Source organism: Rhinolophus ferrumequinum, chromosome 18 (assembly GCF_004115265.2).
Source record: "Rhinolophus ferrumequinum isolate MPI-CBG mRhiFer1 chromosome 18, mRhiFer1_v1.p, whole genome shotgun sequence".
Taxonomy (NCBI): Eukaryota; Metazoa; Chordata; class Mammalia; order Chiroptera; family Rhinolophidae; genus Rhinolophus; species Rhinolophus ferrumequinum.
In genome coordinates this window covers 21,102,773-21,120,317 of record NC_046301.1, presented here as the reverse complement: position 1 = coordinate 21,120,317, position 17,545 = coordinate 21,102,773, and the positions used below count along the sequence as shown (strand labels likewise).

General features: G+C 34.2%; 1 non-coding gene across 1 annotated transcript; it reads right to left on the bottom strand.

The window, feature by feature from the left end:
• Window positions 1–2,419: 2,419 nt before the first annotated feature.
• On the bottom strand, window positions 2,420–2,525 carry LOC117038602 (U6 spliceosomal RNA). Its single transcript, XR_004425694.1, has one exon. It is a non-coding gene; the product is annotated as a U6 spliceosomal RNA (small nuclear RNA).
• Between the last annotated feature and the right edge of the window lie 15,020 nt (window positions 2,526–17,545).

Genomic DNA, 17,545 nt, shown 5'->3' with positions numbered 1-17,545 from the left:
TGGCCAGAATGATGGGATAAGTGTGTTCGAAGTAAGGGGGAGTGTTTTGAGGGGGATTAACAGCAATGTGTCTTTTACTGTAATAAATTTTTTTATGTAAAAATTCACCATATTTTTCAATCACATCTCATAAATGCCATGAATAATTATTTAAAATAAGAATACAATGCCAATTTAAAACAACTTTATAGCAATATCCTTACTAATAAAATTTCAGTTTAAATAGTTTTGACAAATTGAGTCATTTTAGAAAATAACATTGTTTGAAAACAATATGTTCTCAGCAACCGAATAACAAAGTCAAATTAAGAACTGAATATAATGTATAAAATGTTTAAAAATCTTCAATAATCAAAACACTGTAGAGGCACAAAATCAGCCCAAACAATGGGAATAAGACAATGTGTCCACAAACAAGCAGAGTACTAGTATACTTAAGAATTCAGTATGCAATGAAATAGTGTTTTAAAGCAGAGGAGAAAGGACAATTTATTTAATAAATAGACTCAGGAAAATCAACTTATCATTCCGGGAGAAAATTTTGGATCACTACCCAAGATATACCACAGAACACATTACAGGTTGAATAAAGATTTATATTAAAATAATGAGACAAAATGTTTTACAAAAAATTATAGGGAAACATTTATACAAATTTAGCATAGAGAAAGACTTTCTAGACATGCCATCAATGCATCCAGGCAAAAATTATTTAGGAAAACATTAACATATTTATCACAAGTATATTTAAACATATTTCTTCTAATTAGAGCTATTGTAAAAACCTGAGAAAATGTTTTAAACATAAATGACAAGTACATGCTTAATGTTCTTAATATATAAAAAGTCCTTAGAAATCAATAAGATGAAAACTTCAATTTAATAAATGGAAAAAATATTAGAAATCTATAAAAATATGTAATGTGTACATTTACAAAAAGAAGTTATCTATTACCTGGCAAATTTGTCAATAATTGTGTTTATTTGTATTCTCTAAGGTTACCAAATGTGTGAAGAAATAAGCTCTCTGTATACTACTTGTAGAGTTATAAATTCATTTTTTTCTTGGGGACAAGTTTGCTCCAGTCCCTTATGAATATGTAGCCCCTTTGGCCCAGCAATTTCACTTATAGGAATTAATCTTGAAATTATCATAAACAAGTGCAAGTATGTATCTGTAAGTATAGTATAATGTGATCTAATACTCACCTATTGATAGTCCTCATACCTTGAAATACCTGTATCCTATAGTAATATTTGAACTTATTTGGAATTTAAAGTGTTTTAAATATGGCATTCCATGAGTATTATTTGTTAATCATTATCAGCTATGCTTATGTAAATAAATACCTTTGGAATGTTTGCAGGGAAAAGTGTATGAAGAGGGACAAAGAAACTCCAAATGACTGAGTTGGACAAACAAGAAAAGGGATGAAGGACTTGTTGAATATACCCATAAAAAAGTAGGCAGGGAATTTTTAATAAAGGATGGAAAAAGTGACAAGTCTGGTACTATTTCCTTACCTCTGCACAGACAGGAAATTGATCACATTAATAAGTGATGAATCAAAAGCATGATTGATTTAGTGTCTCTTGTCCACCCTGGTCTAAACCCACTTATCCATATCTCCTCTGAACCAATAACCATAGGAGCCTAACGTTGTTCAGAAAGTTTGAATTTGCCCATGAAGAAAACATTCAGTTTTCCACATCAAAGCAACTAAAAATTTTGAAGCATAGGATATGGTAAAGGTGACCAGCAGTACACTGAGTTTTGTGTTTAAATGATGCACTTACTTGATAGTCTTTTTAAAGAGTCTGCTTGTTAAGTGTACTTATATTGCGCAGCCTCATTGAATTCAATAAGTACATTATTAATCCTCCTTGATTGCAAGTTCAGACCTAACAGAATCACTCATTATTGTAGTAGACATTTGTCACTCTCCTAAGACTTCCTATAGATGGGAAATTCCACACCTTATGAGTCTTGATAAGAGAGAAGCTGGATTCCTTTTAGAGAAGTGGATTGTCTCACCCTCCTACAGATATTATTCTGGTTCATGAGAAATAGTAGAAACCCTAGATAAAATATACCTTTGCTGGAATGTAGAGGAGATAAAACCACAAAAATACAGAAGCCTAATTTTAATGTCTCTAAAAGATGTTCCCAGGGTAACACAGGCTCTCCCAAACAAAATGAAAGATAAAGTATAATAATTGTATCTGCTACAAAAGGGCATACTACTTGGGCCATTTTAGCTTTAGTAGAGAAAATAGAACTGCTTTTGAGTATGCCATCGGAACGTTGATGAGACATCAAAGGGTGGCAGTTTCAGTAACATTCCAGAGGAAAAGAAGCTTCAGCTGACAGCTCTATTGGAACTAGCTCCACCACTTTGCTCTTTTTTTTTTATTATTTTTTTTAATGGAACGCTTCACAAATTTGTGTGTCATCCTTGCTCAGAGGCCACGCTAATATTCTCTGTATAGTTCCAATTTTTTTTTTTTCCAGTGTATGTGCTGGCCAAGCGAACACAACTACTTTTCTCTTATACCTAGGATATCCGATGCTTAAGTTGGTGGCCAGCGCTCATAGGAGAATCACAGCAGAAACCCTTAAGATTTGTGATCAAGCTTCGTCTTCCTCAAATGTCTGTCCTTATTTTGAATGATAGATCCTTGTTTCTGATACCTGTTTACATCTAAACATGTAGCCATGGGACCTGTGACTTCATAGTATGAATTGGATTATTGACCCACTTGTCTATAAAGTCAGATGTGCCCCAAAGGGCTCCATTACCAAAGGGAAATGGATGCATAGAACTAAACCTGATGAGTTTCTGAAGACACAAGTGAGTTTTGGAACCACGTTACTATCTCTTCCTCTATTCTTGCCTAAAGTATCATAGAGAGCTGCCTCTGATCAGTTGACTGAAAAAGGAAAAAAAAAATCCTGGCTTTTAGAAAGCTCTGCACAAAATGCAGGCACCGTCAAAATGTAGCTTTCCATCCATCAAACTCTGGGTGTTGTTGGTTTGGTTGCTTCAGTAACCAAGGCAGGACTGTTTATATCAGAAGACACAACAACGGAATCATTAGTTGGTAAATTCATAGTACCACTTGGCCAATTCAGCCTCTTCGCACCATGAAACGAACGAGCAACAAGGGGATTATAGTGTTGAACTTTGAGATTGATTCTGACTGTCAAGAGGAATTAGAATTGCTGCTACACAATTAGGAAAGTAAGACATATTGGTGGAACTCAAAAACGTCCTGGGGGTGCTACCCAGCCTGACTTGTTTATTGATAAAATTCAATGGGAGGCCACAGCATCTGAGTAGGAAAAACAACCAAAGGCTTAGATTCCTTAAGAATGAAGGTTTGGGACAATACATCAGGTAAAGAACCTTGAACATTTGAGGAATTGGCTAAATTATAAACAAAGAATATATGAAATGAGTAATAGAAGATAAAAGTCATAACTCCTATCTTCAGTCTTATGACAGTTACAAAAAGCAGACTGCAAAACTTGTGTTTTTTTCTTTCCTGTGTTTATGTGTTTTATTAACATCTCTCTTCTTTCCTGCTCTTTCCTCCCACTAGTGTGTATAGGGCATATTGGTGCTGATTAACTTTTCAATTTGCTCCATGGCATTATAAATCAACCAGAAAAAAAGTGGATTTGCCAAAAGCGGTCATGAATGAGACTTTGTGTTGTTCCCCTGCTAGGGAGGAGGTAAATGCGCTGTGGACACATGAACCTAAGCTGTATTAAGTTAAAGGCATACATTTTTGTAACTATTGGAAGAAGAGTTTAAATTGATGTTGCACATCCCAGCGTGGTTTTCAGTGGACGTTCAGCCCTCTTTTTAACTTCTCAGATTCTAAACCCCCTTCTCCATAAGAGACCCAACCCGTCTCCTCATAGAGAAACTAAAATTGCCAACTTCTCATTTTTCCCTTCTCCCTGGAGGACATGTGCCTCTCACAAAGGCTCTATTGGTTTCATTCCCCAACCCAGACTCAGGAGGCAGTGTCAGCAAGAAGCAGAGACCAAGACTCTTTCCTGGCAGTCCTGGCAGCTGAAACAGGAAGAGTTCCTGAGGCAATGGTGATGGTGGTGCCAGCAAGACCAGTGAGTGTTGCTTGAATGCAATCAGAATGAAGTGGATTTCATTCTGATGATCAGACGTAGCTTAATTTTCTTCATTGGATAGTTTTATGATATTATTTAGATGGTTCTCATAGCTATTTAGACGCCCTAGAGCCATATAGTATATTCTTTTTCCATTTCCTTATGTTTTTTGTTCGGTTTTATTTGGCTTCTCAGAGTTTTAAACTTTTTTATTTTGAAGTAATTTTAGGTCTAATACCTTTTTAATAAATCCCTTTTTTGTTTTAATCAAGAGAACGTGTTGCTCGCAGTTGAGAATCCTGACTGTACAGTTATACAGTTTGCCACACGATTGGTAATTATGAATGACTAGAAATTAATGAAATATCTAAAATTTGGTGTTGGGGTCAAGTGAATTATATTTATGCCACAGAATGCTTCTCTTCATTTTTAAATGATGTGATACGATAAAATTTAATGACATACAAAGTACTCATGATATACTGAGTGGCAAAGCATGTTGCAAGTTGATTTGCATTTCTATCACCTTTATAACTTATATTTCTATCTATCGTCTATTTTTCTATATCTATCTATCCATCCTGTTACTTGTCTATTATTGTATAACAAATTACCCCAAATCTAAGCAGCTTAAAACAACAATCATGTTTATTCTCTCCCAGTGTCTTTGAGTCAGGAATCTTGGAAAAGCTTAGCTGGGTGGTTCTAGCTCAGTGTCTCTCATGAGGCTGCAGTCAAGCTGTTGACGAGGACTGCATCCTTGGAAGACTTGGCTGGGATGGAAGGACGCGCTTGGAAGGGCAGGAGACTCGCAAGAGGCTTTATTTTCTCACCACGGAGACCTCTCCGTAGAATGCACAACCTTTCTTGCTCCAGAGAGAGTGGGGAGAGAGAAAGGTAGAAAGAGAGAAGAGAGAGACAGAGAGAGAGAGAGAGAGAGAAAGAACATGCACTTTAGAGGGATGTATAGTCTTTTTAATCTAATATTAGGAGTAATGTCCTACCATAAGAAGCAAGTCACTAAGTCCAGGCCGCATTCAAGGGGAAGGTAATTAAGCTCTCCCTCTTGAGTGGAGATTTTCTAGACACATCTTTAAAACCACCATGAAGGCATAACATATACAAATAAAATATTTAAATATATAAAATGTTTCATAATAATACATTCAGAAAAATACATGACATAAAATATCACCTATAGTATAAAATGTGTGCCATAATTAGTGTGTGTGTGTGTGTGTGTGTGTGTGTGTGTGTGTGTGTGTGTGTAACCAAGTACTGCCAGGGTCAACTCCCTTCCTAACAACTTCTAATGAATTACAACAAGGCAGAAGCACCCCCTGGGAAGAAGTATATTTTGAATTGTGTCAACAATTAAGTTTCACACGTATACAGAAGACATAACTCTCAGACTCTGGGAGGTGGAAGGGTAATAGCTCAAAGGCCAGATTTCAGGGAGGAACTATGGGGTCCCTGAAGAGAATCCTAAGGAGAGAACTTAGGGACTCAGTAAAACAAACTGGACTGAGTTCCCAGGTGGGTGAAAAGTAGTGGTTCTGGGTACTAGAATGTGGCAGCTGACACTTCATCCACCCACTAGATTCTCTGGAGCTACGAGGCCTCCCAGGTCATCTCATCTCAGTACAGCTTCTACCAATAGATGAATGAGCAGCAGAAGTAAAACTGATTAGCATTCTAATGTGAGCAGTGCCCATAAATAACTGGAGAGAGTGGGGATGGGAAAGAACTTCACACAAGACAGATGTGTTCCAGAGCTACTGAGAATTGGGTATTCGTATTATTGTTATCGCATTTCTATCTAAAGTCTGTTTGAAAGATTCAGATTGGATAGATAACAAAAAGTTAATATTATTGTGACTTTATTTTTGCTAATCTATATCTTCTAAATTTTCTATAATTAAGACATATTATTTTGTTGTAATAAAAGTTAGATTTTTAAATACTTCTTCAAAAATGAAGAAAGATCAAAATATAATAGAAATGGAAAAGAGGATACAAAACTATATATAGTAGAAACCCCATTCATTTCTCAATGCAGTTGTATTATAATACAAAGTATTGATGAGATTTTAAATATATAATATTTATATTTAATATATAAATATCTATAACACTTTTATAAGGTGATATAATATGTAGCTATTAATATTTCATTTCCAAAGAAATGTAATGACATGATTAAACGCTCATGATATAAGTTAAAAAAAGAGTTACAAAGCACTGAATAAGAAATGTGAAATCACCTTTATATTATATATGTAACAGGAATTTGAATAGGACTCTTCCTGTTGTCTTAGAACTTAGAATTTTGGCTGAAGCCCCAAAACGGAGAACAATGGGCTATAAATAACCACACATCCTAAAGAGAGATGCTAGACCCATCCATGGAGGATTCAATAAAGAGAGCAGAGCTGGTCCAACAACTATTTATCAACCCCCACCACCACCTCTAACCTACTTAAGTGAAGTCTAAAGTTCAAACACTGCTTAAAAAGCACCTTTAAGAGGAAAGAACAGTCAAACTCACAAGGAGTAAAGTGACATTTTTGGTTTCCCTTTCCCTTTCTTTCCAAGCTCTCTGTCAAATGCTTCAAATGGAAACACCCATAGAGGGGTAGGACATCCACAAGATAAGAGACTGGCATCACTCATGAGTCCCAACCCTGTGGAATGGCAGTTCTCGTTGCTGCATGGGACTGAAATATAGTTAAGAGTTCTTGACAGAGATTGATCTGTGTCTCTTGAAATTTGGGGAGACTGGACCCTGCTTCTCAATCTAAAAGCAGGCAATGGGCTAGAGTCACCTGAGTTAGCAAGAAAAGGACAAAGAACAGTTGCAAGGAGCAGCCTGTGCAACCATTTAGCAAAGCAAGGATGCGTAAGATTCCTGGGGGCCAAGTGATACGATGGATGTGATCCACTCAAGAGGACCAGTAGGAGGCAGTTAGGTGTCAGGAGCTTTCGGTGCAATGAGGAAGAACATCTTAAGATGTCAGAGAGATGTCTGTATGAGGGAACGGTGTAGAACAGAAATTAAAGAGTGAGTGTGTGTGTGTGTGTGTGTGTGTGTGTGTGTGTGTGTGTGAATAGATGTACGGCCTAGATGATGAATATATAAGAAGAAAGCTAAAGGTATATAGGTATTGATACATAGATCTCTACACCCTCAAAAAATAATTTGAAAGCTATGTATCAAAACTTTAACAATGGTCATGTCCAAAAACTGAAATTGATATGATTTCTTCATCCATCCTGAACAACTTGATCTTTTCCTGTATTTTGCATGCATTCTATATATTAATTTTATGTACAATATAAAAAGTTATCTAACATAGTTTGGTAGGGAGGCATGGTAGTGGTCTACTAAATTCCACTAGACAGGAAACTTCATAGTGACAGAGATCGCTTTTACCTTATTTACGACTTTATTCCTAGAACAGTACCTGGTACAGAACAGATGCTCAATAAATGCATACTGAATATATTAATGAATTCAGTAATTAAGTTCAAACACCTACATTTAAATTAAAATGGAAAATGTGCTTTCTTCCCATGCTATTATGTAGCCATCTCTGTACGACCATTAATAAAAAGCAAAGACTGTCAAAACGGAATGCCAAATACAATTTGAACCTAAGCGGTACAGTTAACACAAGCCAGGAATATTTTCAATGCTTTTTAATAATCAAGCTATCTATACAGAAGCACAGATAATTATTTAAACATCCATCATTCTTAATGAGAAAAATACTTTTTACAAACACAGAATCTGCATGAATATTTGCATCTCACTTTATTTCATATTCTGATTTTATTCTGATACTGGTAGACTTGGATTTTAAAATTGTATTTCACCCAGTTCCAGAAAAAAGGTTTTCTAACTATATTCTGTCCCCAAATTTACTTTTATGACTCTTTGTGCTGATCATCAAATTTAATTACCATACTCCTTTCCTTCCCAGCCCTCGTGTTTTCATCTGTAGAGATTCCCTTATTGACCTGCTCCAGTCAATAAGGCTCCTGAAAAGGCTTTCTTTTTATGGGAAAGAAAAGACAGATGCAGTAGAAAGAACTGTAGATGGGGAGCCAGGAAGTTGCCCTTGATGTACCAGGAATGAATCAAGAACTAAACTAGATGATCATCCTTGTTCTTAGTTTCTTCGTCTGAGTCTATTTCATTCTTTCACACACTACTCTCCTGAAATCCCACACTAGTAAAACTACCCAGACATGCATTTCTTTTTGCCAATCATATGATTTCTGCCATTTCATTGAAGCCTTTCCATGGTAGACATCCTCTTACCCTCAGAATTTTACAGTCAAAGCAGTGCTGCCTTTCTGGTTACAATTTCTATAGACGCTGAAATTTCAACAGTAGGTTGAAAATTTAGATCTTCCTGAGTCAACAGTCTTTTCACTTACGGTCTCAGTTTGTATTCTACGTACTGTTCTGTCTCCCAACATATCATTATAGCTGCTGCACACTGGCCGAGCTCTTAACTGAGTCTCGAAAAGGGAAATCAGTTCAGGTTTCATAAATGGAATCACTATGAAGTTGGATCTATCAGCAGTAACCAGTGAAAATGTAATTGGTACACATGTTTCATCAGTTTGCTTTCTCTAACCATAAAAGAAGAAATGTTTTGCCTTCCTCTCACGCCCAGTGACCCAGAACATTTTCCTTTATGGAATATCACATTACTTTTTTTTTTTTTAAGTCCTTCATATCTCTTTCAATATAAATTAGAAAAGTCTCAACTGTTTCCCTGGGCATGATAATCCCCCAATTTAAGTTTGCATTTTCTCTCAGGTGAAAACCTAAACTTCCTGGGACATTAATGGTGTCAAAAAATAAGAGCCGTCATTCCTAATCATGTGCCAAATACCTGCTTTCACCAACTAGTAAAAACGTGATAGGAATTCCAATGGCTACAAATAAGTTGCAGGATCCCTTAAGCAGGGCTTATTGAAGTCTCTTATTCCTAACCCAATAAAAACATAACCGGTAATAAGTGAGGAACGTTTGTCCTTTCGGGAGGATTTTTATAGTTAGCAAAATACGAAACATTCTAGAAATAGCTGCTATACGAATTGTCTTCACTTAATCATTTTCTCCTCTAATTTTCAAGCCCTTTAATATTATCTCAAAAAAAAATAAATAGAAATGTGCTATCTTACTCCATTCTTAACTCTCTATGAATTGTATTTATAGCTAAGCAAATGGCATTATTAAAACCTGTATGTCTGAGTGAAACCACTGTATGCGTATTATATATACACATTTGTCGTAACAATAGCTAACATTTTATACTGCTTTTATGCCTGCAAAACTGTCTCACATGTGTACATAATGCCTAATGATCAATCAGGCTTTTCTTAAAATAGTGACATGGAATGCTATATGACTCACAAATAAATAGAACATTTCATGTAGGAATAACTTGAAAGTAGAAAGTCTAAAAAGGAATAACCCCAAACTAGAAAGAAAGAATTAAAATTTATAATGTACACACCAAATAAAGGCATTATGAGAAGAAAATAAATAAATAAAAAGCCAAAACAGACAGAAATTTTAGATATTTGAATAATTAGCTCTAAATTATAGCATGCCTGTTAAACAGAAGAGTTATCAAATCTGTGGTTACTATAAAAAGTGACCCAGCAGATCTTAAAAAGAATAGAGATACTCTAGAATTTAAAAAAAACAAAAAACATTTCTTTAAATTTAAAAACTCAACTGATGTGTTTGTGAGCAGATTGAACACATCTGAAGAGAAAATTAAGAACTTGAAGATGGATCAGAAGAAAATATCTACAATGCAATATGAAGAAATAAATAGGGGGAAACCAGGAAAAGTCAAGAGAGATTGAGGATAGAGTTAGCATAGCTAAAATGTCTTCTATTAAAGCCCCAGAAGGAGAGGAGAGAGAGAATGAGGTAATGACAATATTTGGGAACATAATGGCTAAAAATATTCCAGAAATAATAAGAACCGTCAATCCATGGGATATAAGAAGCATAATAATACTTCCCTATCATAAGACACGTCACATCATAGTAAAGAAGCCCACCACCAATGACAAAGAGATGATGTTAAAGAAGCCAGAGAAAAAAGAAAGATTTCTTTCAATGGAGCAAGAGTAACATTTGATTTCTTAACAGCTTTAATGAAACCAAAAGACAGTGGAATTACACATTCAATGGGCTGCAAACAGCGACTGTCAATCTAAACTTCTTTACTAGAAAATACATAAATAAATGAATGAATGAATAAATAGATAATAGATAGATAGATGATAGATAGATAGATAGAAATAATGGCATTTCCTTATAAACAAAAAATTGAGAATGTTTGCCACTAGCAGATCTTCACAAAGAAAACCCTACAGGACAGTCTTTAGTTATAAGGAAGGTGATCCCAAATTAAAGTCTGAGATATGAGAAAGAATAAACAGCAAAGAAATTAGTGTTTGAGTAAATCTAAATGAATTTTGACTATATAAAACCAATAATAGTAATAAGGTATTGTACAGTATAAAATATAGAATTAACATACCTAGCAAAAAAATATAAATCAAAAGGAGAATAAGTGGAATTAAGCTTTTTAAGATTTGTATTGTCCAGGAGAGAAGTAAAACGTTGTTTAACATTAGACTTTGATGTATTAATTATTCACATTGTAATTTCTAGGTAAATCACTAAAAGAAAGGAAACATAATATACAACTTCCAAATTAATAGAAGGGAATACTGGAATAATAAAAAATAATCAATCCTAAAAGTTCAAGAAAGAAGAGAAAAGATAGAACAATTTAAAATGTTAGTAATTACCTTAAATCTAAGTGTACTTACTACATGTTCCAATTAAAAGTTGAAAAATTTTAGACTACATTTTAAAAATTCCAACTGTACATTAGTTATGAAATACAACATAACAGAAAAACCAGAAAGGTTGAAAATGAAAGCATGAGTAAAGATATATCCTAAAACACTTATCTTAACAAAGTTGGTGTATTTTCAGCATTATCTTTGCAAATATTCCCACTGTCTCATTCACTCTCTCCTAAGAGCTCTGATTTTAAAACAGTAAATATATTACATAGAAATAAACAAAGAAGTAGAACTATATAGAAGATTTGAAAACAAGAGACAAAAAAAATTGGAAGATTTCCTCTTTTTATCTTTATGTAGCTATGTTGTTTCAAATGTTTAAATAAGCATATTTTATTCTTAAAATTTGATTTTTGCTTAATTAGAAGAGCTGTCAACTACTCTAGCACTTATTTGTTCTAGCAAACTTTTAGCTCCTCCCTGTACTGGAGCACATAGGAGAAGTTTTTATTTGCACTTTACAAGCTCATGGACAGGCACTTAGACCCCCCCATGCCAAATATAAAGGACACCCAGCCCCTTCAGTGACAGCAATGGCAAATGTTGAGGGGCACAGGATTTGAGGAACAACTCAGGTCTGTGAAGTTTGGACTGGACTTGCAACCAGGCAGATCTTATTAATACCTATGGACATTCCTGGAAATTTCTAGAAGTCTTTGAGAAAAGGAACTGAAATAAAGGAACTTCCTGGTTTAAGGAAATGAATATCAGGATTCATTAAGATTTGGCTAAATGCGTTAATGAAGTGACATGTGTGTTTACCAGCTGGTAGTGCCATTACCAACTTCCCTAGAATGTCGTTGGAAAAACCCCAAATTATAAAACTTAAAACTATGAAATGGAATCTAGCCTGTTTGAACAATTTAAGTTAAACATGTTTGGTTTCATTTTGTAATTGAGCTAAATGTTTTTAATAGTAAATTAATGCATTTTAATTTATTTTTTTTCCATAAAGCATATTCCTCTTATGTCCTTTCACCTCCAAGCTGAAGCAAAGAAGCTGATCCCTGAAAAGGCGAAGCATGCATAGGTTAGGATTATGCAGATAGAGTGAGGAGCAGAAACCCCAGTAGAGAGACAAGAAATGATAGGACATTTAGGATAATATATGCTTTCAAGTGGTTGCAACTCATGGCAAAGCATGACTAGAAAGGAATAGTGCTACAAACATAGAAATCATAGCCTAGTGCAGTAGTTTTTATTTTTATTTATTTTTAATTTGTGTTAAATTTATTGGGGTGACATTGGTTAGTAAAATGATACAGGTTTCAAGTGTACAGTTCTATAATACATCGTCTATATATTGAATTGTGTGTTCATCACCCAGAGTCAGTTTTCCTTCCATGACCATATATTTGACCCCTTTTACCCTCTTCTACCACCCACCTCCCCCTTTACCCTCTGGTAACAACTAAACTGTTGTCTGTATCTATGAGATTTTTTTTTCTTTGTTTATCTTGTTCATTTGTTGCTTTTAGTTTTATATCCCACATGTGAGTGAAGTCATATGGTTCTCGACTTTTCTGTCTGACTTATTTTGCTGAGCATGATAATCTCAAGATGCATCCATGTTGTCACAAATGGCAATATTTCATCTTTTCTTATGGCCAAGTAATGTTCCAATTGTATTGATGTACCACATCTTCTTTATCCTGTTATCTATCTAAGGACTCTTTGGTTGTTTCCATGTCTTGGCCACTGTGAATAATGCTACAGTGAACATAGGGATACATATATCTTTGCAAATAAATAATTTCAAAAATTTTTGGTAGATACCCAGAAGAGGGATTACTGGGTGGTATGGTAATACTATTCCTAATTTTTTGAGAAACTCCCATACTGTTTTCTATAGTGGCTATACCGATTGACATTACCACAACAGTATATGAGGATTCCTTTTTCTCCACAGCCTCTCCGACACATGTTATTACTTGTCTTGTTGATAATAGCCATTCTAACAGATGTGAGGTGATATCTCATTGGGCTTTGGTTTACATTTTTTTACTAGCTAGTGAAGTTCAACGTTTTTCATACATCTGTTGGCTGTTTGTATTACAGAGAAAGAAATGAGCAAAACAATTCCTTTTACAATTGCAACAAGAGAATAAAATGTCTAGTAATAAATTTAACAAAGGATGTGAAGGACCTATACACTGAAAGCTATAAGAAATTGTAGAAGACACAAAGAAATGGAAAGACATTCCGTGCTCATAGATTGGAACAATCAACATAGTTAAAGTGGCCATATTATCCAAAGCAATATACAGATTTAATGCAATCCTCATCAAAATCCCAGGACATTTTATCAAGAAATAAAACAAAAAATCATCAGATTTGTATGGAATCTCAAAAGACCACAAATAACCAAAGCAATCCTGACAAAAAAGAACAAGGCTGGAAGTATTGTACTTCCCAACTTCAATTTATACTACAAAGTGACAGTAATCAAAACAGCATGGTATTAGCAGAAAAACAGACACACAGACCAATGGAATAGAATTGAGAGCCCAGAAACAAACCCACATATGTATGTGGGCAGATAATTTTTAACAAAGGAACCAAAAACATACCATGGATAAAAGAAGGCCTCTTCAATAAATGGTGCTGGGAAAATCGGAAAGCTACATGCAAAAGAAAGAAACTAGACTGCTATCTGTCACCATATACCAAAATTAACTCAAAATGGATAAAAGACCTAAACATAAGACCTGAAATAACAAATTGCACAGAAGAAAGCACAGACACTAAACTAATGGGCCTTGGGTTCAGAGAGGATTTTATGAATTTAACCTCAAAGACAAGGGAAGTAAAAGCAAGAATAAATGAGTGGGACTATGTCAAACTAAAAAAAAAAAAAAATCTGTTACAGGAAAAGATAACATCAACAAAACAAAGAGGCAACCAACAGAACAACAGAACAATGGAATAGGAGAATATATTTGAAAACAACAGTTCACAGGGAGCTAATATCCAAAATACGTAAAGAACTCATACAATTCAATACACTCACACACAAAAAAAAATCCAGTGCAGTAGTTTTTAAACTGGACTTTGCTAGGCCATTAGGTTTTTTGTTTGTTTGTTTGTTTTTGTTTTCTGTCTTTTTTTTAATTAAAATTTATTGGGGTGACTATTGTTAGTAAAGTTACATAGATTTCAGGTGTACAATTGATTTCAGTTACATAGATTTCAGGTGTACAATTGAAATAGAGTACATCATCTCTGTATATCACATTAGGTTTTGTCATAAGAGAAACACTGCAGAAAATGAAACTGGTCCCTGCCCTGATTTCAAACAGACAAATGGTCCATCTACATGGGATTTCATTTAAAGAAACTTGAACTGCTTTTTAAATTATTGTTTTAAATTTTAAAAACACTTCTAAAAAGTAAATAGGTCTAGATAATTTTTAAATTGCCTACTGACTGTGGAACCTAAATAAAATTGCATTGAACTCTCAGCAACACCAATTTTTTTTTTATGTTCTGGAAAATGTAATCCCCCATGGCCATGATTTCAGAAAAATGTTGGTTCTCTTGCAGTGTGCTAGAGCCGTTGCAAGTACTTTACGTGCATAATTGCAGCCAATGCTCACCATAGACTTTGTATATCAATATATTTTATACTCACTTTATAGATAGTAGGAAACTTATGTTTAGAGTATTTTCAAAATAACCTAAAGTAAAAAAAAAAAAAAATTTGTCAAAGTCAGAAATAGAATCCAATTTCTCTCCTTTCAAAGCCCATGTTTTTAACAAAGTCACAATACTTGAAAGCAGTTAATAATTGGTTTATCACATTTGTAGCCTCTGGGCACATGAGAATTCTAAAATCCATCTTGTTATCTATGCCAGATTATGAACATAAATCTCACTCAATGAATAGCAATGTTATGGGGTCCACAAAAAAAAAAAAAAAAAAATTGAGGACAAAAAATAAGTAAATAAAAATCTTTGCCAAAATTCTAGATTGTTTATGAGTATTACTAGTTTATTTGTTTGGTTAAGATTGCTATGTTATTGTGTATGTAATTATTTTTTCTTCAAATTAATGTTTTTTCTTCTTACACGTCTCAAAAACTCAAACTGACAATATGAAAAAATAGTCAAAGGAATGGAAGAAAGAAAGCTGAAAAAAATACCAAATGAAAACCTGGCAGGAAACATGAACATTGAGTTTTATTGTCTTCCGAGGGAAAAGAGAGGGTATTCCAAAATGCTAATATTGGTACAGCTTTCTGACTCATCCTTTTATCCCCCACAGCACCTGGCATATTGCTTTGCATATGTACATAATCAATATTTAAATGAATGGATGGAGGCATATGAAACTCAGAGTTCCAAAATATATTTCAATTTTCCACTTCAAATCTAGCACCATACACTAACTGTATTTTTTGAAACTTGATCACATTGGAATCAAAAACAGGATTTGTGTCTATAAGAGCACAAATTGCTAATTTTGAGGTTTAATATATCAGATACTACGTCTTTATATGTGCATGTTTGCTTGAGTCAGCATGTTATTGGCTTATAATGCTGTTCCACTTTTCTACATTTTTATCACATACCAAACTACCCAGAACTTGGTAGCTTAAAACATTTTATTATTTTCTCTTGTGGTTCTGTAGATTGACAGGTTGTAACTCGGAGTTTTTCACATGGTTGAAATCCATTGGCTACTGGGACTACAGTCATATGAAGCCTTAAAAGGGCTGGACATCCAAGATAGTTCGTTGTCATGGCAGATCATTGATGATGGCTACCAACTGGGGCTCCACTCGGTCTGTCAACTGGTGTTCCTACACATGGCTTCTCCTTGTGCCTTGGACTTGTCACAGTAAAGATGATTTATTCTGAGAGGAAACTCACAAAAGATCAATAAAGAAGATATGAAACATAACCTTGGCTTGGAGGCGATAAGGCATCACTCCTACCTCATTTTACTGGTTATACTAGTCACTAAGGCCAGCCCAGATTCAATGAGATAAAAATTAGACTCTATCTTTTGACATAAAAAGAAGCATAGTGTGCAGAAAAGGATGGGACCAGTGGGGGCCATCATTGTAGACTTATCTAGTACAAATGCCTAAAACAGAATTTTTAAAGATTAGATATGAATTGTTACATCTAGGAGTTGTGTTGTATTAAAATCCATTAGGAAGTCTTTCTGGAATAATTGCAAACTGATTGATGGGGGGAAAAAACTATTGGGGCTGTATACAAGCTTTTCCAAAGGACACAATTTCAAGTCAACTCTATTCATTTAAATAATTTGTTAAACTACAGAATAGTCTCTATGGTTAATACAATTTCAAACGAGTGTATTTCAGTTACTTCTCAGAAAACACATGAAACAATGTTTATCTCCTACTACTAAATGCTCTTTCTTCTGATTGACAGCCTTATATATTATGAAAAGTAAAACACAGTCCTACCATTTCTCCTGGATCTTAATGGAAAAAAAAGTAAAGAATGACTTGCTTGGCTTTGCTAATGTATTCAACGACTAATAAGGAGAAAAGGACTGAACTTTTTATTGCCCACAATTTGTCAGGATATATTTGCTTTTCATATTAATGTAATCTTCATAAAACCCCAAAAAGATAGACTCTGTATTGCAAACAAGAAAAACTAAAGTTCTTCGAGATTTAGAAATTTACCCAAGGTGATGGAAGGAATAAGAATTAAGGTCTCGATTTCTTTTTTCTTACACTATCTTGTCTCATGAGGCAAAGTGAGTGTGTGTGTGTGTGTGTGTGTGTGTGCGTGCGTTTGTGTGTGTATATAATGTACATAATAACATATATAATATACATATGCATATTATGTATAATAATGCATATATTAAATATACATAATATATATGGAGAGAATATATATATATATATATATATATATATATATATATATGAAACAAACTCTTCATAAAGGACTGAGGTCAACAACAATATATACCAATATAAAGGAGGGGAAAAAATTGAAAAGGAAAATGTATTTACACTCCACTGGTTCATCTGATATATGAAAAGTGAAAAAGAAATAACTATATTCATACAGAAATCCTAGAAGTATTGCATCACTTTCAGTAATCTGAGCAATTCAAATCAGTGAGGAAAGACGTGCAAACATTTCCACATAGGCACATATTTTCAGATGTGGTCATTCTATACTTCTGTGAATTATACTAAAAGAATATCACAAAATTGCCTTTATGACTAAGCCTTGATCTACACTAGTAAAATAAATAACTCGGGATGAATCTGAAGTAAGATTTGCACAATTTTTTTTAGTTGAGCAAGGTTTACAGCAGTACTCTCACCTTTCTGAAAAAGAGAAGGATTAAATAAATTTAGAGCTTTCAACAAAAGCCTAAAACCAAAGAAGACCAAAACATGGACTCAGAGTCTGAAAGATAGTTGTATTGTGTTATTTAAATATTGGCACATAGGCGCTGTTGAATGTAAAGCATTAAAATTTAAGTTGTTTATCTCTCAG